We start from the raw sequence: 27,955 nt of genomic DNA on the forward strand, positions 1-27,955 counted from the left end.
CCTGGGTGTTAACAGTGTACCTCACACCAAATCCCAAATAACTGTTACCCAGAAGGTTCAATAGAGATGTTAAAAACCATGAGAAAACCTATAGTTCAAATGCTATGGAACTGAGAGCCAGTCCCTCAATAATTCCTTATGAAATGGAACATGTAGGTACAGTCAGTCATCCATATCTACTGATTTTTTTTTATTCATGGATTCAAGCATCCATGATTTCAAAATATTTTAAAAACATATATATTCCAAAAAGCAAACCTTGATATTGTCATTTTATACAAGGGACACCATATTTCTGTGCCACTGTATTTAATGGGACTTGAGAATTCATGGATTTTGGTATCCACAGGGGGTCCTGGAACCAAACCCCAGAGGATAACAAGGGCCCACTGTACAAACAAACCTCAGGACCACACTCCTCTTGTCTCTCTCCACACCAAGGCAATTTTATTGATTAAACTAGATTGGCATGCCTCTAGATAATTTGTTTCAGTCAAACATGCTCTGAGCTGAGCCATTTTTAAGTACCTTGCCAACAAATGGGAAATATATGACTGGATGATAGGTGTTACTGTGTTCCAGGGCCCCTTTTATACAGCACAATTATAGCACTCTGAAACCACTTAAAATGCCATAGTCCCATTTTATGGACTTCTGAGGTATTTAGAATTTTAAGTCAGAGAGCTCTAGTGCTTCTCTCAAATGCAATATCCAAGAATTATCTAGGATGAAGCTATGTCAGTTAAGGTGGCATCAGACTGCTCTGTTTTTGCAATATGAAAGGGATCTTCTTTCCAACTGTCTGCAATGCAGTTGGAAAATGGCCAAGATGGCCAAGATCCTAATTGTGTGTAGCTCCGTGCAAATGGTTCTATCTGTTCCTGTAATGCTAGGAGAGACCTGAGGCATTTATAGATGGAAAAAAGAGCCAGGAGCAGGCAGTTCATGCCATGGAGATGTATCTGGCTTCAGGCTAGTTGAGATAGGGAATAATGATGGTGTGTTCTCAAATGCCTGCTTCTCTCCCCCAGAAGCTCCATGCAAATGAACCTTCATGGTCTAAGTCATCTCTTTCCTCTCTCTCTTCCTTACCAGATCATAACAGTAGTAGGAGTCTGTCCCAAGGGTTGACAGCTGTTGTGTGGTTGGAGATCTTTGCATGGTGTGCAAGGAAAAGTGGAAAACCTTCTTTCCCCGTCCAAACTCAGGGTTTCATGTGTATAAGTCATTAACAGGATGCTAGTTGTAAAGTAGTGTAGGGGAAAAAAAGCTTATTTTTCACTTGACTCTGAAATCCATGAACAAATTACCATTTCCAGATTGTACTTTAGGGCCAAATAAAATAAATTCATTGTTTATCTTCTTTTTTTTTACCAGAAAAGAAAACTTTCTTGTTCCACCTCATCACCAGTTAAATAAAGTTTTGAACTTATTCATTAGTTAGCAGCAATTCATATCACATATCCTAGAGCAACATGAAAAAAATCCCTCCAACCCACAAACCCTGTAGTGTTCAAAGATTTCATACAGTCTCTGAAAATTGAAAAATAGGTAATTTTTATGCTCCAGGTCCAAGTACAAGGGGGGGGGGAATGCAAAAAGAATAAAAAAAAGTTGACTTTATTGCCTCTAACTTAGCAGCATGATGTTTCACTTTATAGTTTTCTGAATCTTTCACCTCCCAAGAACAATGAAGTTCAGAAAAGAATGAGACAGAAATCTCTGTAGCTTTATAGAATATAATTTCAGAAAATGTTTCTCTGAAAATGGTGTTAAAATGAAAAAAAAAATGTTGGGATAAAAGATGAAAAGGGTCCCTTCTGCTCACTGTGTATTGATTCTGGTTTCTATCCAATGTGAGAAGGAAAGGGAGTTAAAATGGAATGAATGGGATGTCAAAATATATAACAATGTTTAAGCTACACTGTCCTTCACTTTCCACAGCAGTTTGCTTGTTTACAAGATGTGGCTTATCAATTCTGGATATCAAACTTTCCTATTTAATACCTTTTGCAAGGGTTGTTCAGTAATGTTGATATTAACTTTAGGCCCTTTAATTAGTTGATTTATCTAAATTCTTTTTAAAAAATCCAATTCAAATAAACCTTCTGTATGCAAAGAACAGGTTAGAGGAGTCCAGATAACTGTGTAATACCCCCTCATGCACACTTTTAAAAAAAATTCAATCAGAAAACCAGACTATCTCAATCGCTCTAGGAATATTATATGTTGTTTCTATTTTTCTTCCAGTTTTCCCCTTCAAAATCTGCAAGCTGAATCAGAATTCAAAAGTTCACATCTCAAGAGCATCTACACCAGAACAAAGTGCTGACCTGAACATCAGATACCAGGTCAGAATTTGTAAGAACAGGAGAACTAATCAACTCCACTGAGTCACTTGTCATTTCCATAATTTGTTTATTAAAAATCTAGTAAATAATAATAATAATAATAATAATAATAATAATAATAGGTTTTATTTATATACCGCCCAATCACTGGGAATCCGAGCGGTTTACAATAGAGGGGATAACAGACAGTTCCCTGCCCACAGGCTTACAATCTAAAAGACACGACACAAAAGGAGAAGGGAATGGTGAGGGAGGGAGGGAATCAGGTCCAGCATTCTTCTCTCCCTCTGAGGCCTGGACCAAGGCAGATGAACCGGAGGGAGGGCTCTTCTTCTTCAGGCTAGCCCCTGGTGGTACTGGGCCAGCCTTCTCTCTCCCTCAGAGGCCGAAGGATGACAGTTGGGGAGGGAGGAGTCTCTTTCTTCAGGCTAGCCCCTGATGGAACTGGGCCAGCCTACTCTCTCCCTCAGAGGCCGAAAGATGACATGCTTGAATTGCTTGGAATAAACTGCCTCTCACTTTCTTTGCCTAACAATTAAGTAATAATTTGAATTCAGAAAGTATTCATGAACCAAAAACGCAATAGGCTTTCTGTTTTTCCTGTAATGAAAACTGTTAATGAAAACCATATGGGCTTGGAGAAGGTCTCTGATGGTTTTAAGTAAGACATGTTGCAGTTATCATGTGCAAATAATGTTGTAATGATTCCTGAACAGAATAAAAAGAATGAATAGTATATTTTTCAGTCTGAAATATTTGTTGATAAGCTTGCATTGTGCAGTGCCCAGAGCTTTGCTTGCTAGATGAATGTTACTCAGCTGGTTCCTGGGAAATCAGTAAAGGAGATGAGTTGTGCTTCAAATAGGACTCACTGCCAAATATTTCTTCAGCTCTAGGTCTTACAAACATCCACTAATAAATAAAACTTGCTGATGAAGCTTCTCCCAGTTTAGCTAGAATGGGACCGCCATCCTAAAGACACTCACTTTAGTGCAAGTAGATAGCAACGACTAGAGCACTACTGGTGGAAACATCATCGCTTGTCTGACAAGACACGTCATAGGGCTATTTTAGATTCCTATAGAGCCACTGAAATCCACAAACATCTGGACAATTTCAACCGGAAAGAAGAAATCCTTAAAGTGAACAAAATTTGACTACCAGTCCTGTGGAATAGCAAAATAAGGACTCAGCAAATGCAAATAGGAAACTATTCAGAGTCAGGGGCTTTCCCAGCAGATGATGATCACCAATTAGCAGACATTAACCCTCCTTTGCATTAGCCTCCCAGTCTGAGGCCGGCCATCAGCACTGAACAATACACATGCAAATCACTCCTGCCTTCCCAGGCTCACACAGTATATATATACCCACTTTTTCCAGGCAGGCATTCTCTGAAAATGCCAGCCACAGATGCTGGCAAAATGCCAGGAAGAAACTTTTCTGGAACATGGCCACATAGCCCGAAAAACCCACAAAAAACTATGGATGCCAGCCATGAAAGCCTTTGACTTTACATTTAAATATCAAACCTTGATTTTCCATTTTTATAAGGGAAACCATTTTCTTATTTCATTATATTTACTGAGACTTGAGCATCCATGGATTTGGTTATCCATGGAGGATCTTGGAACCAAACCCCAGCGTATAACAACGGCCCACTGTATTACTGAAACCTTACGGTCATTTTTGGAAGCCCTACTCACAGCTCTCCTACTTAATAAACTGAGATAGTTGATGATTACAGACAACACCATTTTGGAGGTAGTACCATGGCTTTCAAATAGGGTTCTCCCCAAACTACTCATCTCGTGGCAGGGGGTGGGCAATCCTGGTATCTCATGAATTTCTTGAGATTCTTGTTATAGCCCTTGAATCCTCCAGAATCTTTTGATGACCCTTTTCAGAATAGAAAAATAAAAAAAGATAGTGAATTGCATCTTTTAGGCTGCATCTGCACTGCAGAAATAGTCCAGTTTCACAACAGTTTTAACTGCCAAGGCTCAATGCCATGGAATTCTGGAAATTGTAAATTTTTGTTCCATCAGAGCTCTCTGACAGAGAAGACTATGGTCCTAAACAGATAGGCCTAAAAAGTTGGGTTCTGTGCAACTTGGTGGCATGGCATTTAGATGACGCACACCCCCAACCCATGTAGAAGTCATGCTGGAGTTGCTCTCGAGCTGCTCCCAAAAGGAGTGGATCATTTCCACTTCTTGCTGTTGTCTATTTGGGACTGCGGCAGGGTCCAGAATCAGGATTGTGACATGTGGTTGCTGTGGTCCCTGGGTGTTCCAGGCAGGAGTAGCCTCTGGCCACTCCTTCCTACCCATCTGTTTTGCCCCTAAATGTCTCATAAAATGACAATTCCCAGAATTTTATAGCATTGAGCCATGGAAGTTAAAACAATGTCAAAATGGATTATTTCTGCAGTGCAGATGAGCTTCAGAAGCCTTCAGGGTGAGAAACTTGGTTTTTTAATGGGCTGCAGTGCTCGTCCCACAGTTTATTTATTTATTTTTTTTAAAAAAAGAAAGTAACACTGGATTTTAAAAAAAAAACCCCACACAAACAAACCAGAAGTTGCCTACTCATGATTTCTGGTTTTATTCTATTTGGCATTTTTTACAATCTATGCAACTCCTGGCGGATGTCACAGGCAGAAACGTTGTCCCTAGGCTCACCATGATGCCACAACCCTCCTTTAAGATGTTTTTGCTGATATTTCCTACTCTTATTATCGAACTTCCTCTGTTTCGTATTTGTATTTATTGTAGATCCCCAATACCAACTGCTTTCTCCCCTCTACCACAAAGAACAATTTAATGCTGTTTTTTGTGTTTTGATAGTGCATGAATGATAGTTTATTCATTTCATTTGCTATGCATTGCTCTGTGAAAAGCTGCAATTATCCCAGTGCTACTGCCACAATGTGGGGGAATTATAGTTAGCATGACAGTGTTACCCAAATGGCAAAACCTGTAGGATCAATGTACACAATGGTATCCCCATTATGACCCCATGGTTATGTACCACCGATAAGTATAATGCATACTATGAGGATAATTGTATGATATTCCTCACACTTCACATTAAAATACCTCGTTATTAAAGACTAATAACCAAACTGGAATAACTTTTCAGTTTCTTTTTCACCATATGCTGTTCAGGTGTCCATACCCTGTACCCTCTTCAGTAGCTGGACATGGGACAGAATGCCAAATACTTTTAGTATTTAAAATGGAAGCATTTATTTACAAATAATTATATAAAATTAACACACAGGTTTTACTAGATATATGTATTCCCTTTCACACTGTACAATTCAGTCCTATACTTCCATTTTAACTCTCACATATGCATCCTATGGATTCCTGGGATTCATACCCAAAGCTAGATAGGGATGGATGGATGGATGGACGGACGGACGGGCCAGCATCAGACTCTGCCAGTTAAATCATAGCACTGTAATTTTGTAGTGTGAAAGGACCTGAGATTTTTTACTACTATACAGATCAGTAGACCTTTGACAAGTTCATTTCTGTAAGCAACCTTAATCCAATTTCCCTGTATGATCCAATCCTAGTTAACTCATAGGTTAGAAAATCTTTGATGACATCTCTTACCATCTACTTGGGTGTTTCGATGTCGAATCAACTTCTTCTGCAGACTTCTGTGATCTATCTTTTGCTTCAGCCATGCTGTTGTCTCAAGTCCACTTCTTTCTATAGATTCTTTGACCCCAGGTCTATATAAAATGCTTCTCAGGAGTTTTCCTCTTCATATAGGCAGACTTTCTCAAGTTACTTTCCTTCTCATAGTATATAAGACAGAAACTTCCAGTTGGGATTCCTTCTCTTGGTAGATAGGGCAGAGAAGTCTTTCACTGGTGACAATCTTGTTTTGTAGTTTTACCTCATCCTGCAGCTTCTCCCACTAATCTGAGGATTTCAGACTTTCCCAGCCTCTTTAGACTTTTTCTTTTGTGATCTTCTCTTCTCTTTTCATGAGTTCCATAATAGCCCAACTTCCAACAACCTCCCACAAACTGACTAATGGCTTATGTACTCTATAAAGTCTCGAGCCAGGAACTCTCATCTAGCAAGAAGTCATAGTGGATTTTCCAAATCAAGGACCAACAGATCATAGAATGACTGTTCACTTTACCATCAATCAGTCTTCACCACTTGGGACTCATTTTGCTATTACCTAAGGCAGAAGCACCCTCCATTCACCCTCAAACCTATTAGACCACTTCCAGAATGTGAAGCAGTCTTGGGCCAAGGTTTCTCCACCTTCCTGATCGCATAGAAGTAGCCGAATAGCTCCTAGGTGCAACTCAACCGCCAGCTATCGATTCATTGTCAGGCTGCCACAGCTCTGAGAAGAAAAAAAGGAGTGACTTGAGGCTGGAGCTATGCTCAGGAACTGCCCAGCTCCCTCTGTACTGAAGGAGTAAATGTATTACAAAAAGATAGCTCCTTTTTCAGTGTCCCCCCCCCCAAAAAAAAAATACTTACATTGACATTACCAGGGGTTATGCCAATATGAGTAATCAATATGATAATGGTCACAATCAGCTTTACCATACTTCACGAAGTGTCAGTTAACAGCTGTTTGTTGGTTTGTTACTCATCCAGCCTGACATTTACACAGTGTAACCTTCTCTCATCCACATTTAGAGCAGAAGGTGCAGTTCTTTACCAGCTCATTCTAAAGCAAACAGATTAAGACATTCACTTTCTGCATCACATATTTACAATTTCTTCATATGCCTTGAGAACAAATTGCCCTAACATATAAATATAGTAAAATAAATAAACCAGTTACTAACAAAACACATCACCAGAATATTCTGGGTTATTAACATTTCTTTGTCAGGTCCAAGCCTCTGCCAAGTATTGCTTCAGGCCATCCCAACCCAAAGTGATTGTCTTATAATAAACACTTAATAAGATCATGAATGCCCGTTATCCTCCATAGTTTAACAGATTTTATAGTATATGGAATGACAGGAGTTTTAAGGACTTTCGGGGACTGGAAAATATACTATATCTAATTTATCTCTCTGGTATCATTAATCCATCCAATTTCATTTCACTGTGATCACCTAAGGCAGCCTGAGACCACCAGCAAAAGGAGTGCAAAAAAGGACTCCTTGCCAGCTGCCCATTTGGGACCACAGCGGTGGCTGGCCTCAGGACCATGGTACCACACTGTTTGGGGAGAAACCAGGGCTGGAGTGGCCAGAGTCCACTCCAAGCTGCCCGTCTGCTTGACCCCCTAAACTGTACACTCCTATTGCTGTAGCCTAGGAACCTATTGGGTTTTGTTTTGTTTTTTTTTAGCTGCTGTTACTGTTGACTCATATTCATCTTGTGGTCTACTAAGACACCCATTTCCCTTTCACAAAGCCGGGACATGTGGGTTCTGTTCAAATAAGTAGAGCCTTCATCAGTTTTTTCCTTCAAAAGTAGGAGCACATTTTATTTCACAAAGAGCACAATCAAAATATTTATGGTGACAACGAGAAATAGGGGCAGACCAATATAACAATTTCATGTATAACATAAAGGCTTCAAATAATTACTACTGCCACTGTTTTTCTCAAAAACTCTCATCCTCCTCCCTCTCTTTGCAACTGTTCACTTTAACTGTTTTACTCCAGTCTGCTATATTCCCCCCAGCCACACCACAGTGTAGTTTATGCCCTTCCAGTTGACTACTCCGACACCTGGTTTACTAGGCCATTTGATGAGTTACAGATCATCTCCTCAGAGTTGGTTGCATTTTCAGAAGGCTGGCAGTAAGTAGTTACTGGGCTTCAGCTGCATTGTATACTATTCTTGTTATGTATGATGTCTGTCAAATTACACAAATACTATCTGTACTGGTATCACAGGATGTTTCACTCTTCTTGAGCCTTAGGTGCCCAGATGAACCCATTGTAAGCATCTGTGCACATGTTGTTAGGCTGTGCCAGCCTTGGTATTGATGGCACATCTCCCCAAGACTGGAAATCTCTTGCCTCAGTGAGTCAGAAGGAATAAGAGAAGGGAGTGACAACACTCCCCATTGTAAGCATCTCTGCATTGTCTTGAAAGGCAGCCCTTTTGGGATACATAGCCCCAGAGGTGTCAATAGGGGGTGGTGGTTTGCAGGCTCCCCAGGAAGCTCCCCCATGGCACTACAGAATATATTTTTAAAAATCCATCGAGCTTCCTGGAGTGCTTTTCTTACTAACAATTTATCCCGTTAATAAGAAAAGCGTTCCAGCAGGCTACCCCTGTTACGAGTGCATGACGGGAATGGAGCGGAAGCCACAATTCCATTTCCATAGCACCATGGGGGATCACAACCATGGTGCTTGTGTGACTTTGTGGGGGGCACTTGGTGACGTTTAGCACATGGAAGGAGCTTCGTGTGATGAACTCCTATGGTTCCAATACCTAGCTCAGTCATAGAAACCCACTGGGGCAAGTCATATTCTCAGCCTGAGGGAAAGGTAATAGCAAACTTCCTCTGAACAAAGCTTTCCAAGAAAACCCCATGATAGGTTGATCTTAGGGTCATCATAAGTGGGAAACTATTTAAAGGCACACAACAAAAACACAGGAGCAAAGTGAAATCATGTGCACATTTAGGAGCCAATGATATATTAATCAATTGAAGGGACGTGAAACCAATACACTTGTCCCTTCATATTTGCTAGGGTTAGGGGCACACGACCCCCATGAATATGGAAAAACCGCAAATAACAAAAACACCATGTTTTTACCTGAGAGGACACCACTCTAGGAATCTCTAGGTCCTCCAGCGCAACTCTGTGGTCAACCTTTGCCAAACATTGACCATAGAACTGTGCTGGAGGAGCTACAAATGCCTAGTAGAGTATTCTCTCTAGGAATCTCTAGCTCTTTCAGTGCAACTTTTAGTTAAAGTTGACCACAGAGTTGCACTGGAGGACCTGGATATTCCTAGAGAGAACATATTAATCAAATCTGTGAATAATCAAATCCGCAAATATCAAAGCCACAGATATGGAGGGATGAGTATATTTTTATTTCAGTAATGGTCTCATTTTCCCATCTGTTTGTAATCAAGGGATGCAGTGGCTTAGTCATTAAGATGACAATTCTGATGATCAGAAGATCAGAAGTTTGGCAGTTTGAGGCCTGAGTGCTGCATGATGGGATGAGCTCCTATCAGTAGCAGTTTCTGTCAACCTAGCAGTTTGAAAGCATTCAAATGCAAGTAGATAAATAGGTACTGTTTCAGTGGGAAGGTAACAGCATTTGGTGTGGTCATGCTGGCCACATGACCACCAGAGTAGTCCTTGGATAATGCTGGCTCTTCGGCTTAGTAATGAAGATGAGCACCACCCCCTACAGTAGGTTATGGCTAGACATTCATGTAAAGGGACTAACTTTACCTTTGCCTTTTTGTAATCAATAAAGCTGTTATTTATGTTGGCATATGTATGACCCAGAGTACACACTGCTGAAGCTTTGCACCAGCAATACATGCCACAGAAAGCTCTGCTGTACATTTCAGTACAGGCTGGAGAACTCCTTCTCCCACACTAGTTAATACTTGGGACACTGATCTCCCCAGGGCTATTGACACGATCGCTCCCAAGCGTCCTTGCTATTCCACTTCAAACCGTAAGCCATGATATACACCTGAGTTTAGGAATATGAAGCGGTTTGGACAACGATTAGAGCACAAGTGGCAGAAGACTCGACTCTTATCCAACAGAACTTGCCATAGGAACTTTCTTTGGTCCTATCGGGAGGCAATACATGCAGCGAAGAGATCTTTCTTCTCTGCACGTATTGCGTCTGCAGAGTCCTGTCCAGCAGAGCTGTTTAGGGTGGTGAGGGAGCTGATGCAGGTGTCTCCTGCACCAAATCCTTTACTTAACCTGATGACAGCCTGCTGCGACACGTTTAATAACTTCTTTGTAGATAAAATCTCTCAGATAAGAGCCGACTTAGACGCCAATATTTCAACAGAAACCATGGACAAGGTGTCCAGCAACTCCATTGATGAAGTTATTCTGGATCAGCTGCAATCTGTGAGTACCGATGACGTGGCCAAGCTCCTTGGTAGGGTGAGGAAAACAACTTGCCCTCTCGATCCTTGCCCATCACGGCTGGCCATCCGGGTGGGGGGGGATGCATTGAGGAAGTTCCTTATGGATATCATCAATGCGTCCTTCAGGGAAGGACATATTCCATCTTGTCTGAAGGAAGTGGCTGTTAGGCCGCTTCTGAAAAAAACTTCCCTTGACCCCCTAGATATAAATAACTACAGGCCAGTCTCTTTACTACCATTTTCGAGAGGGTGGTTACTCTTCAACTCCACGCTGTCTTGGATGAAACCGATTATCTAGCCCCATTTCAAACTGGCTTCAGGACAGGCTTTGGGATTGAGACTGCCATGGTTGCCTTGACTGACGATCTGCATCTGAGCATCGACAGGGGTAGTGTGACCCTGTTGGTGCTCCTAGACTTCTCAGCGGCTTTCGACACGACAGATCACGGGATCCTTTTGGACCGCCTGAGAGGGTTAGGTATTGGAGGCACTGCATTGCAGTGGTTCCAGTCTTTCGTCTCGGGCAGGTCCCAGAGGGTGCTGCTCGGGGCAGCTACTCCAGTAAAAGGGAGCTCACCTGTGGGGTTCCACAGGGTGCTATACTGTCCCCGATGTTATTTAACATCTATATGAAGCCTCTGGGTGAGATGATTCGGAGTTATGGAGCTGGGTGTTACCAGTACGCTGAAGACACCCAGATCTATTTCTCCGTGTCTCGTTCGTTGGCCTCAAATTCTAATGGCATCTCCTCTCTCAGTGAATGTCTCCAGGCAGTAATGGGCTGGATGAGGAAAAACAGATTGAAACTGAATACAGACATGCTGGAGGTGCTCACGGTAGCAGCCCCGAAACCAAGAATTGGGTTGCAACCTCCAGTCCTGGATGGGGTTACACTCTCCTCTAGTGACTGTGTTCGCAGTCTGGGGGTGCTCCTTGACTCGTCGCTCCTGATGACAAATCAGGTAAATGTGACAGTCAAAAGCGCCTGTTATCAGCTTCAGCTGATACGCCAACTGCACCCTTTTCTGGAAGTAAGGGATCTCGAGACTATTGTACACACGCTCGTAACCTCATGTCTAGATTTCTGTAATGCGCTCTACATGGGGCTACCCTTGTGCTTGATTCGGAAACTGCAATTAGTGCAGAATATGGCAGCCAGAGTAGTGTCAGGAACATCGAGGAGGGACCAAATTACTCCGGTATTAAAGTCCCTCCATTGGCTGCCTATTAGTTTCTGGGCCCAGTACAAGGTGTGATTATCACCTTTAAAGCCCTAAATGGCTTGGGTCCAAACTATCTCAGGGACTGCCTCCTTCCATATAATCCTCCCCGCACACTCCGGTCCTCTGGGAGGAATTTGCTGCAGCCTCAAAGATCTAGGCTTTCGGCTACCTCCCAGAAGGCTTTTTCTGTTGTTGCCCCCAGATTATGGAACAACCTGCCGGACGAGATCCATCAATTGACATCTTTAGACAGCTTTAAAAAGGCTGTCAAGATGGATCTCTTCCAGCAGGCCTTTTCTGGATAGATAATCCTGGCCTCAGGAACCCTCTTCTCATGAGAGTCCCCAAGGTCCTCCCTGGGAATTTAAGTAGAATGCTACCGCAGTTTACTGTTTTGTCTTGTTTTGTTTTGTAATAATGTGTATGTGTTGATGTTGTTTTAATTTGTTGGTTTTAATTATAATTGATTTAATAACTTTTTAAGGGGGGGGGGGAGGGAAGTAGATTTTGATGTATAATGTATTGTATTTTATTACTGTTAGCCGCCCCGATTGACCTCAAAGAGGCGGGATATAAAGAAATTATTATTATTATTATTATTATTATTATTAGAAGCTGCAGACACAACAACACACTGAGTAGCCTCAAGGAGGCTTTTAATTTTACTTACTATATATACAGCATCTCACAATGACTGACAAAATGCTCTGCTCATCTACTATAAACAAAAAGAACACACCGGGCATTGGAACTCCTCCCTTATATACACATTCATTGATGGAGCTATTAGTCCATCCCCTTACTGGTGTGCAACACAGTTTCCTGTTTCCCATGTGGCATGACTTTTCAGTTTAGAAGTCTGGTGATTTCATGTTTTGCTTTAGTATCTTCAGCTTTCTGTGACACAGCACTCTTCAATCTGCTTACTCATCATGGCTTCCACATGAATTATAATAATCATTTACCTATGTCCCATATTGCTGCATCTAGGATATTTTTTTTTCTGGATGCATCCATCCTGATAATTTATATTACCAGTGGCTTGTACCCTTGAATCTGTTGAACCAGGATGGTGTCATGGTCTGAGTATTGGACTACAGGTTTGGAAACCAAAGCTGAAATCCCATTGAGCCATGGAAACTCATAGTGTGACTTGAGCAAGTCACATTCCCCCAGCCTCAGAGGAAAGCAAAAGTAGCCCCCCCCCCCACACACACACACACACACTGTAAAAATATCTTTCCAAGAGAACCCTGTGATATGTTCACATTAGTTCAGGTTGCCATGTGATTTTAAGGTTCACAACAACAGGAACCTTTGGACCTATTTGGGGCAGGACCTGAGTGAATCAGGCCTTCCAGAACATTATACTCCTACAAAGCAGTGGTAGAAAAGACAGTAACAGTGTGGTGTGCTTACAAAAAGAACAGAGGTCTCTATTACAAATTATCCTGAAATAGACTGAGATTACTTTGATTAAAATTGTGTTGACAATAAGCATGCATAGGCATTTCAAGCTAAAAAGAGAGACCAGATGAAGATATGAGTAAAATATATAAGTATGAGATTAATCCTAAATACATTATTCCTTATAATACAATAAATTATGAGGGAAACCTGCACTACATTCATCCATGCTCTTTACAAATTTGGATTTCATCTTACTATGAAATCAGACATATTAGGACCTCACCATAACAATAATGGGATCTAAGCTGAGCAGCACTATGGCCAACTATAATGTTTCCACCAAGTTTTTAAACAATAAGCAGTCTCTACAGAGCTCAGAGCTATCATTAACAGAAAATTCAGAATCTGAATAGTTTTAAAAGCTTTCACCCCTTACCACAAGGACATTCTCTGTGCTCTAATGTATTTGCCTTGTTTATCAGTGAGTCAGCTCCTACTTAATAAGTCAGGAAAAAGCAATGCAGAAGCTGTGCAAAGAAAATTATCTTTCCTGAAACTACCCTGTCGGTGGATTTGCCTACTTAACATGTTGTGACAGCCTGAAGTACTTGAAACTGTCTGGAGATATACACAAACCATTAAAAACTCCATGAAAAGCAGCATTTGAAATAATAGCAAGCATCAATATCTCCTGGAAAAATGCAGGGCACTAAAATATTAATAACAAAACAGCTGTTTAATAGCATCCTACAAAACATTTACAACATGTTGATGGTATTTATAAAAGCAAAGAAGTTTCATTATATTTGAGGGGGGAAGTGATGTCCTGTTGTTTTCTAGGATATGTTTAAAGCTCCAATCAAAAACAGAAGGTACAGTATTTAGCTACAATTAAATTTTACTACTGTGGGGATGAAACTGACATTCCTGTTTGTACAGTTTGAAGTACTTCCTTTGACAGCCCTCAGCTAAACAAATACTAACCAAAGCTGCTTATTCTGTCATTAATGTATTTGTCTGCCTTCAGCGGATTGCTTTTTAAAAATCCCAGTAATCCAGACATGCAGTGACAATCATGGAGCATGCCTGAAATGTGCTTTCATAGGCTGATTCTGAACAGTTACTTGGAAGTAAGTCCCACTGATCCTAAACTGGCTCTTTCTTGATTTAGGATCCAGATGGGATGTATATTGTTTCTCCAATCTTTCTTTGATACTAGGTTATGTTTATGTGTGCAGACAGCTGATTAAACCATGTGTCAAATGTGATAAATATTATATTCCAATGTAGTTGTTAATAAGAGCATGAGAATTCAAATGGTGAAGTGATTTCTACAGCCTACCCTTATCTGTGAAATGGGAGCACCTTCACCAACTTCCTTATTATTTTGTTTATTTTTATTTAATCACCCAAACTTTAATTAGCCATTAACTATTGTACTTGGGGCAGCTTACATTTTTTGAAAACAAACAAAGGATTAAAATCAGTAAGGGCTATTTGATAGTGGAACAAATTCCCTCAGAGTCTCCTTCCTTAGAGGTCTTTAAGCAGACACTGGATGGCCATCTGTCGGGGATGCTTTGATTGAGAGTTCCTGCATGGCAGGGGGTTAGACTGGATGGCCCTTGCAGTCTCTTCCAACTCTATGATTCTATGATTCTAACACTCCAACATTGAAATTAAAAACCCATACAGAGGTGTGTGTGTTTCTGCAAACCTAAGACAAACCTATTATGGGGTTTTCTAGGCAAAATTTGTTCAGAGGAGGTTTGCTATTGCCATCCCCTGAGGCTGAGGGCATGTTACTTGCCCAAGGTCACCTAGTGGGTTTCATGGCCGAGTGGAAGTCAAACCCTGGTGTCCAGATTTTTAGTCCAACACTCAAATCACTACACCATACTGGCTCTCTCTGGTTCAGAAATTACCATGTTTTCCTTAGAATCATAGAATTGGAAGAGACCTCATAGGCTATCCAGTCCAACCCTCTACCATGCAGGAACTCATAATCAAAGCATCCACAGCAGATGGCCATCCAGCCTCTGCTTAAAAACCTCCAAAGAAGGAGACTGTACCACACTCTGAGGGAGTGTGTTCCACTGTCAAACAGTTCTTACTGTCAGGAAGTTCGTCCTAATGTTGAGGTGGAATCTCTTTTCTTGTAGCTTGCATCCATTATTCCATGTCCATTAAGACTAGCATGGAGGCATAGTTGGGGCGTAGTGTCCTCATGACGCATGCCTGACTTCACCACTCAAGGAGCCCTGATTACTGTCTAACTTGAAATAACGAGACCAGACACAAATGTGGGTTGAAATAGGGCCACTTTATTTAAGGAATTAACTATTTATAACTGTTTTTGAATACTTGCAAACTAGAGGGGAGCAACCTGATGTGGGAGCAGCTGTGGCAGGTGGTCTATCCCTAAGGCCACCTCTTCAGCCTCCCCTGGGCAAAACACCTGAGCTCCGAGGATAACCCAATGACTGGGTTGCTCCCCGGCCAGCTTGCATATGGAATGCCAGCCTGAGATTTCCACAGTCAACTCACCAGACTTGTCTGAGGATTATATCCCAGGTCAGCCCCAAGGAAGGTCTCGTTTTCTCTCTCCTTACTTGCAAGACCTAAGAAGAAGTCCAAGAGGCCTAATCTTCACCCCGAGTGGGTGCCATAGGTGTTCACCAAACTATTACATCTCCCCCATAACCACCAGTGACTGCCTATTTAAGTCCACACCTGAGCCAATTTCCTATGCCAAGAACAACAGTGTGAGGTAGGCAAAAAACCATCGGAAAAAGGGAGAAAATTCCCACCTGGCCCATAAAGCGACCACTAAAGCCACACTGATGTCGATGCGGGAGGGTGGGACAACCATAATAATAATAATGTTTGGAAGCTTTTCCAAAGTAGATCAAAGCAGTGTACAACAGGAAGTACAATACAAAGTAAAAAAACAAACAAACAAACATAACAGGCCTCTCTCCCCCTCAAGATGGTGGCTGAAGGGAGGGCTTTTCTTCTTCAGGCAGGCAGTTGGAGCTAGCCTGCCTCTCTCTCCCCAAGATGGTGGCTGAAGGGAGGGCTTTCAACCATTCTTGGAAGAGGGAGAAGGGAGGGTGGAGCAGGCTTAAATAGCCTTAGCCTCACCCCTAACTGTCTCCCAGACCTGGTGTGATGCTCCAGGTCCAATCAAATTACTGGTCTCTATTCAAATAGACCAGTAAACTCCCATCCCAGGCATACAGCCTGGGGATGTGGATACTGCACGCCACTCCACACAGTGTGCAGCATCATGGTGCTCCTCCAGTGTTGCGTTCATATGACACAGCACTGAAGGAGCACCATATAGCTGTGGAAACATGGCTATGGCGACCTTTCGAAGGCACAAAAAGAAGCCTCTTTTTGCAGCTCCTTTTTGCGCCCTTGAAAGGCTGGATCAGGGCCATGGCATGAGGTTGCCATGGCCCTGAACCATCTAGGAAAGAGACAGTGTCACTTCACCTATTGTGTGTGTGTGTATGTATGTATGGAAGAGAATTCATGCCACACCACTGAAAGTGAAACCTAAAACATTTTTTTCCAGAAAATAAAATCACATTAAAAACACAATATAGTGCAAAGTTTAAGACCCAACATTTTAAAAGCCAATGAAAATAAAAAGCCCTATGTCACAAACATGCCGCCCCCAATACACCTCTGGGCAAAGGGATTCCATAGATGAGAGGCTAGTGATAAGAAGATTGTTTCCCTTGTGGTTGCCAACTGATTTCAGTTTGCAGGCAGGTGGAGCTGGAGAAAGCCAGTGTTGTCAAAGACTTCACAAAGTAAAAAATGGACGTTTCTAGGACCAGTAGCATATGTGATCCTATCCATTTAGGGATAATACAATAAATGGGATAACAATACAACAATATCTGGCTACACAATTACATTATTAAAATTTGGTAGAGTCAATTGAGAATTAGTGATACAGTGGGCCCTTGAAATCTGCTGGGATTTGGTTCCAGGACCTTCCACAGATACAAAAGCCTGTGAATGCTTAAGTCAGATTATATATAATGGGGTAGTAAACTGGTGCTCCTTATAAAATGGCAAAATCAAGGTTTACTTTAGCTGTTTAAAGAATATTTTCAAGCTGTGGATGGTTGAATCCATGGATGCAGACTCTATGGATATGGAGGGCTGACTGTAAACACTAACTCAAAGAGCAACTAACAGCACAAAAAAAGGAAAGTGGTTTTTGACAAGCTGCTATTTATTTTAATCTCCAGAATGTTCAGGATACATCAATAGTGCTCCTATTATCAAAGAAGTCAGCTGGACTTCTAAGTGTTACCTGTTTAGGAAAATAAAGCCACTTCCAAAATACAGTGGTACCCCGGGATACGAATGCGCCGCCTTACGAAATTTCCGGGTTACGAAAAAAATCCATTCAATTAAAGAGTTCCGGGTTACGAAGGTTATTCCGGGTTACGAAGAAAATTTTTGGTGCTTTTCGGCGCGATTTCGCACGAAATCACGGCTTTCGCTATTAGCGCCTATGGGCTTTTCGGCTAGCGAAAGTTTCCGGGTTACGAAAGCGGCGGCGGAACGAATTAATTTCGTAACCCGGGGTACCACTGTAGTGGCATCTTATACATTGTAGATAAGCTGCTGCTTTAGTTTGACAGCTGCTGGCTTGGCTTTACACTCTAGTCTAGTGCATTATTTCAAAATATTGTTTCTCAAAGCTTAAAACCAGAAATTCCCCATCTGGGTGAAGATATTTCCCATTTGGCTCATTAAAATGTTATCTAGAGAAAGGAACTAACACATTTAAGCGTATTAAATCACCAATTAAGGGCCAAAACAGACGGACCTGAAGGAGTGGCTTGATACCGCTTCTTTGATTGCCAGGTTGGGACAGTGGAAAGTGCATGCCACATCTCCAACCCAGTTGTTTGCCAGCACAAAAAGAAGCAGCAGAAAGCTGCTGTGGCGGTTTTGCAGTGTTTCTGACACATATGACATCTAAATGACGTGCAACCAGAGAACCACAAAGCTGTCCCCCATATGGTCAGGTGGGTGGTTTCACAGCAGCTTCTTGCAGGCTTGGGGGCATGTGTCATCTAAACAACACCCCCCCCCCCCCCCCAGTACAGTACACAAAACAGTCATATGTAAAGATTGCACAAAATAAGTCCTGAACTTTATTTGTTGGTCCAGTATTCTTTCTGACAGGGTTTCATTTTTCAAATATTTTTGAATTTTCTTTTCATCCCTAGTACAGTACCGTAAAGTGCAATATAAAATACAAGCCCAGTAGTATAATAACATAAATGGAAATATTATTTTATTAAAGGCTAATTTATACTTTTATATACTTGATCCCTTTCCTCTCCTTATTGGAAACATGAGTTGCTTATCTGTGGCTGACTCTCTTTGACACAATAAAGAGAGAAAAAACTTTACTGAACTAAGTGATATTTCAAAATATTATTTTCTACACTTTTTTTCATGTGGATGAAACATTTGCCTGGTTTTTGTTTTGTTTTGTTTTGTTTATTTATTTATTTATTTACGCACATACTATTTTCTTAATGAGCAATTGATGAATGACGACATCTGGCAAGAAGCAAAAACATATGGTCTAAATAGCTGTTTCTACAGAGGTTAAAACTGGCTTTTCAGTTTTCTCTGGTTGCCACTGTGATTGACAGGATCATAAAATAAATCGCTCATTTCTCTCCCCCTCTGAGCTGGTCCTCTGTATCATCAAAGACACTAGGGGGTAAATTTGCAATGCAGTGCATAAGGAATTAGACACGCAAGGTCTATTAGCATAAATGGGATTTGTGCACCTAATTCCCCACACACCATGCAGAAAATCTACCCGTAGGATAAAATATTAATGTTTTCTTCATTCTGTTTTTCATTTCAAATGTAATTATGTTTTTTTTAACATGAGAGGAATACCTGGTAGGTTACCTAAAATATTGTTTAAGAACCTTTCGGCTTGATGCTTAAAGAAGAGGGATGAGCAGATCTGTGATTTGAAATATTGTACAAGAAAAAGTAGAAAGAAGTTTGAAAATGGACAAAGCAAGTAGTGTTATAGTTCCAGCTGCTATACGTAAATGACTTTGACTTGTTAGCTTTTCCTTTCCTACAGAGGACTCAGCTTGCTTTGTTCTTGTCTTGTACAAATCCTAACAGTAATCCCAATAGATATTACATAACATCACCAGAACTAAGAGGCTGTGCAAACTGCCCCTAAGTGGATCGGAGTCACAGCAACCGCATACAGCCCCAATCTGACTTCTCCAAGGTTCAAAAAGGAGCCACAAAAAGCAGCTCCTTTTTGCACCCTGGTAAAGGCATGAAAGCCACAGCTTTAAGGTGCTCCTTTGGTGCTGCATTGTGTGCGTGCAGCGGCAGAGGAGCGCCAAGATGCCATGCACCATTTGCAGTGGTGTGCGGCATCACACCACCCTGGGGGTGGAGTTGGGTGTGCGTCAGGTTGGCCTTTATGGCCAGTGTTTATACAGCCCCTAAATTATTAAAATAAATGTTACATTGAAAATAGATAATGACCTGGGTTTGTGGTGGCCTGCTCATAGCACACAAGAAATATGATAGACATTATAGGCAGCTTTCCACAGGATTATAAGTAGCTGTGACACTAAGTTATAGCCAATGCTGCCTATGTGCCAGTAGAATGGACACTGTTGGTGGCACAGACATCTCTCCTCCATATTTCCCCATATGTGTCCCAATACAATAGTGTACATTGCGGGGACTGCCAAAGTAGACTTGGGCACACATTTGGGCACACACAGAAGGGGCAAAAGAGAAGAGAAAAGGGGGACATCTGCTCATGTGACTAATCAAGGAGTCAAGTTCATGCATTTCACAGGAAAGACAACATCACTTTTGTGAGACCACTTCTATAATTGTCTCAGTCATGTGTGTGCATGAGGGAAGGCCCCATTATGGTTTTTTTTTTTGGGGGGGGGGTTGTTTGCTGTTCCCACCAATGATTTGCATAAAGATGTTACAGTACAGGCAGACTTTAGTTAACAAAACTTCTGAGATGGAAGTTTCTTTTTACAATTTTTTAAAAAGTCTGCCCAGCCCCTCCTTTCCGCTTCATCTTCTAGCTGGCTAGATGATGATGATGATGATGATCATTAGCACTGGGGGTATGGTGATGGACATCTGGAGAAACCCAAACTTTCCATGTTGGATTGCAGAAGCATGTCTATAGAAAACAATACAATGAAACCTGAGCAGGGAAAGAGTAGAAATTTTTGCTAGCAGATCCAATCATAGTCTTCTGTGCCTCCTTACAACAGGCAATGTAAACATCAGCTGAGCATTGTTGTTGTTGTTGTGTGCCTTGAAGTTTTTTTCTGACTTATGGCGAACCTAAGGCAAACCTATCACAGGGTTTTCTGGAGCTGCAAAACAGCACAACTGACAGATAAGCTTCATCAGGTCTCCATCCCCCACCCTAGGTGTTAAAAAAGCATAGACCTGTTAAGTTTGGCCACCAAAATGGAAATTATTAGAAAAGTAGAGGCTGGTGAAAGAAAGAAAAAAATCCCTACATACATTTTGGAAGAAGCTTTGAAGAAGTCTCTGGAAGATTCCAAATGTTTTGATTTAATCGTGCAATGCTTACCTGACCTTTTGTTTCATTACACATGTGCACATCTTTACTCTTGAATAAAACATCTGCTGAAACACATTCAAACTGCTCCTGTTTGTTGTGGTGTTCCTATTCTTTTCATGTTATTTCTCCCTTGCACCAAAGTTACTGTTCAAGAAATAATGTCCAGGAACACATATGCTTTAATAAGAGAGATATGCCTTTATCAGCAATTTTAATTCTTGATTCTCTTCCTAATGATGTTGAAGAATTTTCTCTCTCTCTCTCTCACACACACACACACACACACACACACACACACACACAGAGGCTACTTTTTTCACACTAGGATGACATTTTCCTTTGCTTTCTAGGCCCATGGAAGACCATGGTCTGGGGACAGAATTCATGCTGTAGTCCACTTGTCCCTTTGAAAGTGAGAAGTGCTGCACCAAACAGTGAAAAGAAATATAAAGCACACATTGTTTTCTCATTCACACATAAATGCCTTTAACAAACATTTACTAGGTCAGGTTATTTTCTCTTCTTCTAACCTTTTATAGTTGTAATAGCAAACAATTTCCCCTTCTTGAATGTATTTCAATCAATTAATTCAGTCTATTCCTTACTTAGGAATAAGGATGATTCTTCTTATGTAGATCACTTCCTTTCTCTTCTTTTTTTCCTTTTCCCACATGCATATTTAATTTTACCTGTAGTTTCTTTACTTGTATTTTTTATTAAAAGGAAGCCAAAACAAAAAAAGAAAAAGAAAACAAAAAAGAAAGAAAGACAGACAGACAGACAGACAGAAAAGGCCAGGCTCTTATAATGTCACACTGCTTGTACCACAGACCAAATGGTGAACATTTTTACAAGTTTCTCCACTCACAAGACCTCCTTTTGCAAGAAGAACTGTGGTGGTGATGAATGGCAGTGAGCAATCTTTGCTACCCTCTGCATGTGCACACCTCCACTGGAGGGGGAGGAGAGGGAAGAGCCCTGCTGTGCACCTTCTGCAAGAGGGTAGCTTCAAGCCAGCTATATGAATGCCTGGCTCTCATGCAACCAAGGAACTAAAGGAAAAATGGTACAGGAAATTATCTGTGCCTGTGTATCTTCCTTCCAGTCCTGCCTGTGCTGCTGCTGCTTTCTTCTCCATGTAACTATGCTGAAGTGGCTTTCTGCTCTACTAGTACAGAACAAGATCAAAAAAGGGGAGGGAAAAACACCTTCAGCATCAGTAAAATATAGGGCTTTTACTCTGTAGTACCTTAGTACAAATCCAAGGACAAAATATCAAGACTCTTGTGACATAATTTTTCATGGAAAAATCTCTTCAGAAACATTTCCTCCTACTAGTTAACCTCTATGTTTGGTTTTTGCTCTCTAAACCTATAAACTATTTGGTAATTCAAGCTTGCTGTTTTCAGAGAAGTAGAGAAGTTTCTTCAGAATGAGGGTCTTTGCAGCAGCATGGAAATTTCAAGCTGCTAATGTTGATCTTTATTATTATTTTAAAAACTAGAAGCCTGAGAACCATGACTCCAGGCACAGTGCAAAAGACATTCCATCAGCCTTAAAGAATTCAAATCCCAAGAATTTGTTGGCACCTCAAAACTGAATGGGCTTCACAGACTCTAAACTCCTAATTTCTCCCCATTTCTACTGTTCAGTTTAGGGGAAGTGGTTATGTTGTTCAGTTTTTAAATAACTGGGAGTCAGAAATGCTTGCTGTTCTATGGCAAATTGCTTAGAGACCACTAGGAAGATCCAGATCTATAATTTTATCCACTCATAGTTTAGAAAGCACATGCTCAATCTTTCTGATATGGGATGTATGATCCTGTACAAGTGTGGATCCCCTGAAAATGAGAGGAAATGATGAAAGTTGAAGTAGAAAAGATGAAAGTTGAAGTAGAAATTATGATCAGAGATATTGGTGTTTGGGGCAAACATGTTGGAACAATATGTCTAAATTGTGTGTGTTCAGCGCACATGCATATGTGTAATTATAGTTCTATTCAATTCACAGCTTAAACTGCTGTGACACAGGCAAATGTTTGCAATGCAACAGCAATTATTCTGTCACTTGTAAGCAGAAAACAATGCCCTGCTCTATACCTCTGTTCAATTTGTCTTCTTCTACTCTGACAGTTGTGCAAGTTTTAAAGGAATATGGCTGTTCTGATGTCCTTTAGAATGTGCCGATCCATGTGCTGTAACAAACATTATTGAATATGTAAGACCAAATCTGCACTGCAGAAATAATGCAGTTTGACACTGCTTTATCTGCCCTGGCTCAATTATGGGGTCCTGGCTATTTAGCCTTCTCTGTCAGAGAGCATTGGTGTCCCAATAAACTCCCAGGATTCCTTTGCACAGATACATGACCGTTAAAGCTGGATCAACCTGCATTAATTCTACAGATGCAGCCTAAGGAAGCAAAAATTATCATCTGTCAAAAGGATATACTGAGATGCAAGAATGATTCTACTGGAGCCCAGTATATTTCATACTCACTATAGTATTTTCAAATTTTGTATTAAAATGTAATCAGAGAATTACAAAGAGTGAGGCTTTGCTGCTGGTGTCATCCTCCTGACACATTGGTTTGGATGCTTGCCGTGAGGAAGCTACTGATGCATAGGCTTCCTCATTAGAAACAGCACTGACCAACATGTGGATTTCTGAAACTGTGGTGAGAAGAGTTCTTAAATCTGGGTTTAGGGCCAGTATGATTGTAATGGAAATGGTCAGAAAGAAGCTTAGGTTTCTCTACTATACTATAGAGAATAGACATGGGCAAAATGAAGTATATGACTGATATTTTTAAATATCTAAAGATGTTCTTCTCCTGACAAACCTTTCTACTGTTAAGTAGTCTCAGAAAATGGCCAGTAGAACAATCTGCCAGCAGAACTGCTCCATGAGAAGGTTCCAAAATCAGGTGGCAGATCCAAGTTTCTTTCAGAGCCCAGGCATACAGCCCCAATGGTTTCACAAAGAAGAGAGGGATTTCTGTGGTTTCAGGTTGTTTATCACAGGATTTTCTTGTCAAGATTTGTTCATGGGGGCATCCTTTGTACTCCCCTCAGGGTGAGAGAATATGACTTGACATGGTCACCCAGTGGGTTTATATGGTCAAGTGGGGGTTCAAACCCCAGTCTCCAGGGCTGTAGCCCACAGGTCAAAGGATAGCCTTAAATAATTTCCATTATCCCAAAGGTAGAACAGTTTCACTTGGCCCAGAGTTGGTTAAATTCATCCTTGGCCATCTTGACCAGCCAGGCTTGTATTCTAATTCTCCACAGGACACAAACTTGAGAAATACCTTTGAGCTTGGTACTTTGTGAGACTGAATCTAGGGCTACATCCATACTGTAGAAATAATCCAGTTTTGTACCACTTTAACTGCCATGGCTCAATGCTATGGAATTCTGGGAATTATAGTTTGTTGTGGCACCAGGGCTCTCTGACAGAGAATGCTAAATAGCTCACAAAACTACAATTCCTAGAATCCCATAGCATTGAACCATGGCAGTTAAAGTGGTGTCAATCTAGATTATTTATCTAGTATGGATACAGCATAAATGAAATACAGCAGATGAAGGATTGATTATGGACTTCTGGGTTGCTGAAAACCACTCAGATTAATAATGCCTCCAGCTGACATATAAGGGAATACACTTAAGACTGTCACAACAACATCTGTTTTTCATCTGGTATTTCTTCTTCATCCTCTTTATTTTGTATTTGTGTCTTTTTGCACTTAGGTGCCCTGCTCTGAATGTACTGTCACTCTATTTCCCATGGGGATGCAGCACAATCTTAAAGAAAAAAGAAGCAAAAGCATTAGATCTCTCTCTCTCAAAAAAAGCAGCGCTTGTGCATGCAACTCAGATCATCACTGGCCATTTTAGCAAAGATTTCATCTTGCAGACTCATATTTAATTTGCTTTCTGCTATTACTCTTGGAGTCTGAAGTATTTTCTCAGCATTATCACTTTCTCAATTTTTGACTTCTCAATAATTTCCTGTGGCAGCATTAGACTGCATTTCCCCAGATGTATAGTGTGTTGTTATTTACTGCTTATGTTTCCGGTCTCCCTTGGTCCCTTTGTAGCAGTTTCACTTCTTAAAAATGGATTTTGCCCGTCTTCATGCCAGTATTGCTTTATTCAACCTGGTGGAGCACAGGAAAATATGATGTTGTCTCCTTCTGAATGAGAATCTAGTTCACCTATCTCTGTATAGTCTATATTGACTAGCTTGCTAGGGTTTCAGAAAAGGTGTTTTGCACAGAAATTTGAAATGCCATTTTATGTAAAGGACACCATTGTTCTATGTCATTGTATTTAAGAACATTAAAATCTGTTATAAGTTGCCATATATACAGCCATTAATAATTATGTCTCCTATTGTTTAGTGTAACCAGGCAACTTTCATGACTGCTGTGCAATTCAAATTAATTTTTACTATTAAGTTTTCCTTAGGTACAGTATGAAATAAGACTATGCATAAGACTATGTGAACTATACATGTAGCTGCTGCATCTCTTGTGGCTATCATTTCTCTAGATATCCATTATATAGACACCTTAAATGTAATCCAAAGCTATACGGTGTTATACCTGTTTGGAGTCAAAATCATGGGCCCTCAAATTGATTGGAAACAGTTAGAGAATTTATTGGACATTTGAATTAGGCCTATCCCAGGCTTCATTAAACCTAGGGTGCCCTAGCGTTAAAAACCACGTATTCATTATTTAGGTTTGTGGTTTTACTTTCAGGCTCAAAAGACAGAATTAAACATCAGTAGTGGGGAAAATTATAATTCTTGAGAATTTAGAATTACCCATGAGATATAATTGATTATCGTTACCATTTTACAGATTGTAAACTAGAAGTAAAAAGATAAAGGTGTGTGACCAATTGATGATGCCACTGGGACTCTTTCCCTTTACCTAGAAATAAGTCTTACGGAACACAATGACATGAATAAATCTAAGAATATGCTGTAATATACAGCACGATTTCACAATGGTAGAAAGCAGTGATATAACTGTCCACTTATTTCATTTTTGAAACAGGGATGAAGAATCCCCCCAGGTTGTATAGATTACAATACATTTTGCAAACTTATTTATTCATTTATTTATATTGCATTTTGGATTTCTCTCTCTTCTGTGAGATGTGTGTGTGTGTGTGTGTGTGTGTGTTATTTTGCTATTACTCAGGAATGAACATTCTCATGGTACTTGACAAATTTTCTTGATAAAGGAGTCTCAATATGTTGAGATAGCTTTTCTTAGTGAGGATGAGGACATATATTCATTTCCCTAATATAGAGAAACACTAGAGAAACTATTTGGATATTCAGAGCTCCTGGGCCATTGCTGAGACCTGTTTCTGTAAACTTTTTTTTAAAAAGCCTATTCATAGTTTAAAACATGAATAGCTTGAATAATTTGACCAAGGGACTGATGCTACAACCTGTAAAATGACCCAGTCCACTGAGTAGATAAGTATATTTCATTCATCCATTCAGCTCTGCTGTGTAGTTCAATAAAAAGTTAGCCATGAACTGAATGGTTAAATCAGCATTCACACTACATTAAAAAAAATCAAATTAGCAGAATTTGGAGAAAGGGTCATTCTATGTCACTGAAAATTATTATTAATAAATCTAAAATGAAAGAAAATAGTAATAAAGACTTGAAGATAATCTGATTTTTTTAAAAAAAATAATTCTACAACAAATACTCCCCTCCAATAAAATAAAATGGAATGGAATGCATAGATAGCAACAACCTAAAGAAACTGAGAAAAGGCCCATTCATATTATGATTTTTCCCCCCTGAAAAGGCTAAAAGGGAAAGTAGTGATACTAGTGAACTGGTATCAACAGTTGAGTTATCTTATTTTTATGTGCCCTTAAACCTTTGGCCTGGTGCACGCAGGCCGAAAGCGCCATGTCAGTGCCAAAATTAGGCTTGCAGAGCGCATGGCAACTGCACGCTCTGCACCCCCTAATACGTATGGACGGTGCCATCTTTCTGTGGCACCGTCCATACGTGATGTGCATTGATGATATCACGCATGCGCCACATCCAAACAGCGTGGTGCGTGTGTGATGTCTCCACGCTGCCCCAGGCTGCATATGGCGGCCTCCTTTTGGGGATTGGATCTTTGCCGCGGCAACTGTACAGCTGCGGGAATGATCCTGAAGAGAAAGGGGCTGCCCCTTTCTCCTCTGTAAGGCCGGGGTGTCTGGGGGCATGAAGCCCCAAGGACACCCCTTTTCTGGGCCATGGATAAACGGCATTTTGCCATTTCTTTGTGGCCCAGAAAAATGCTGGATTGGGGCGGCAGGGCTGCCAGTGAGGCTGGCCTGGCCCCAATCCAGTGCGAAAAGGAGCAACTGCAAGCCGCCCCTTTGGGGTGGTCTGGACTGCCCCTTTGATGAAGATCAAAAGCTGTTGTTGCTGTTGCTGCTGCTGCTGCTGTTATCATGTGCATTCAAGTCATTTCCAACTTATGGCGACCCTGAGGTGAATATATCACATATTTTTCTTGGAAAGATTTGTTCAGAGATTTACCATTTCCTTCTCATGAGACTAAGAGTGTGTCATTGCCCAAGGTCACCCAGTGGTTTTCATGGCCAGTCTGGGAAGTTCCTATTTAATGAGAACTCTTTCCTTCTCCCCAGAAATAAGACAAAGAACTACAGATACCATTAGGCAAGCCCAAGGAGATTCTCTGATAGATACCTCCCAATGGCTATGTTTCTGCATGTCACTAAACAGAATTTTAGCATGGATAAATTATTCTAAAGTTGAAACTTCACATGATGCACAACATGGCGCTACCACTGAAAATGTTTAGTAGCACTCCTATTTCCTTACACATGTTTGACTTCCCTACTGGAGAGAGGGAAATGTAGAGAAACAACATGGTTGAGCAACATGATTATAAAGCAGGCCTAATCTGGAGACATAGGCCCCGTGCACACTGGCTATAAAGGCTGGCCTGTGGGAAGAGTTGGGGCATCACATGATGCATGCCCCAATTATGTCCCCAGGGTGCTGTGATGTCATGCACTGCTCCATATGGAGTGCAGCATCATGGCGCTTCTTTGGTGCTGCAACCATATGACACAGTGCCAAAGAAGCGCCTTCAAGCCACGGCTCCCTTGGTATTTCACACTGGAAAGGCTGGATTGGGGCCACAGCATGTGGCTGCTGT

At 41.0% G+C, this 27,955-nt stretch overlaps 1 long non-coding RNA gene across 1 annotated transcript in view; it reads left to right on the top strand.

The window, feature by feature from the left end:
* The window catches only part of LOC149321955 (uncharacterized), a 153,146-nt gene that overhangs the window by 20,300 nt on the left and 104,891 nt on the right, over positions 1 to 27,955 (top strand). Inside the window, exon 2 of the long non-coding RNA XR_016279421.1 lies at positions 2,251 to 2,351. This is a non-coding gene — a long non-coding RNA (uncharacterized LOC149321955). The remainder of the gene's footprint in view (positions 1 to 2,250; positions 2,352 to 27,955) is intronic.

This window comes from Sceloporus occidentalis, unplaced genomic scaffold (genome assembly GCF_023333645.1).
Source record: "Sceloporus occidentalis isolate IW3139 unplaced genomic scaffold, rSceOcc1.0.p SCAF_1, whole genome shotgun sequence".
In the NCBI taxonomy this organism is placed as follows: Eukaryota; Metazoa; Chordata; class Lepidosauria; order Squamata; family Phrynosomatidae; genus Sceloporus; species Sceloporus occidentalis.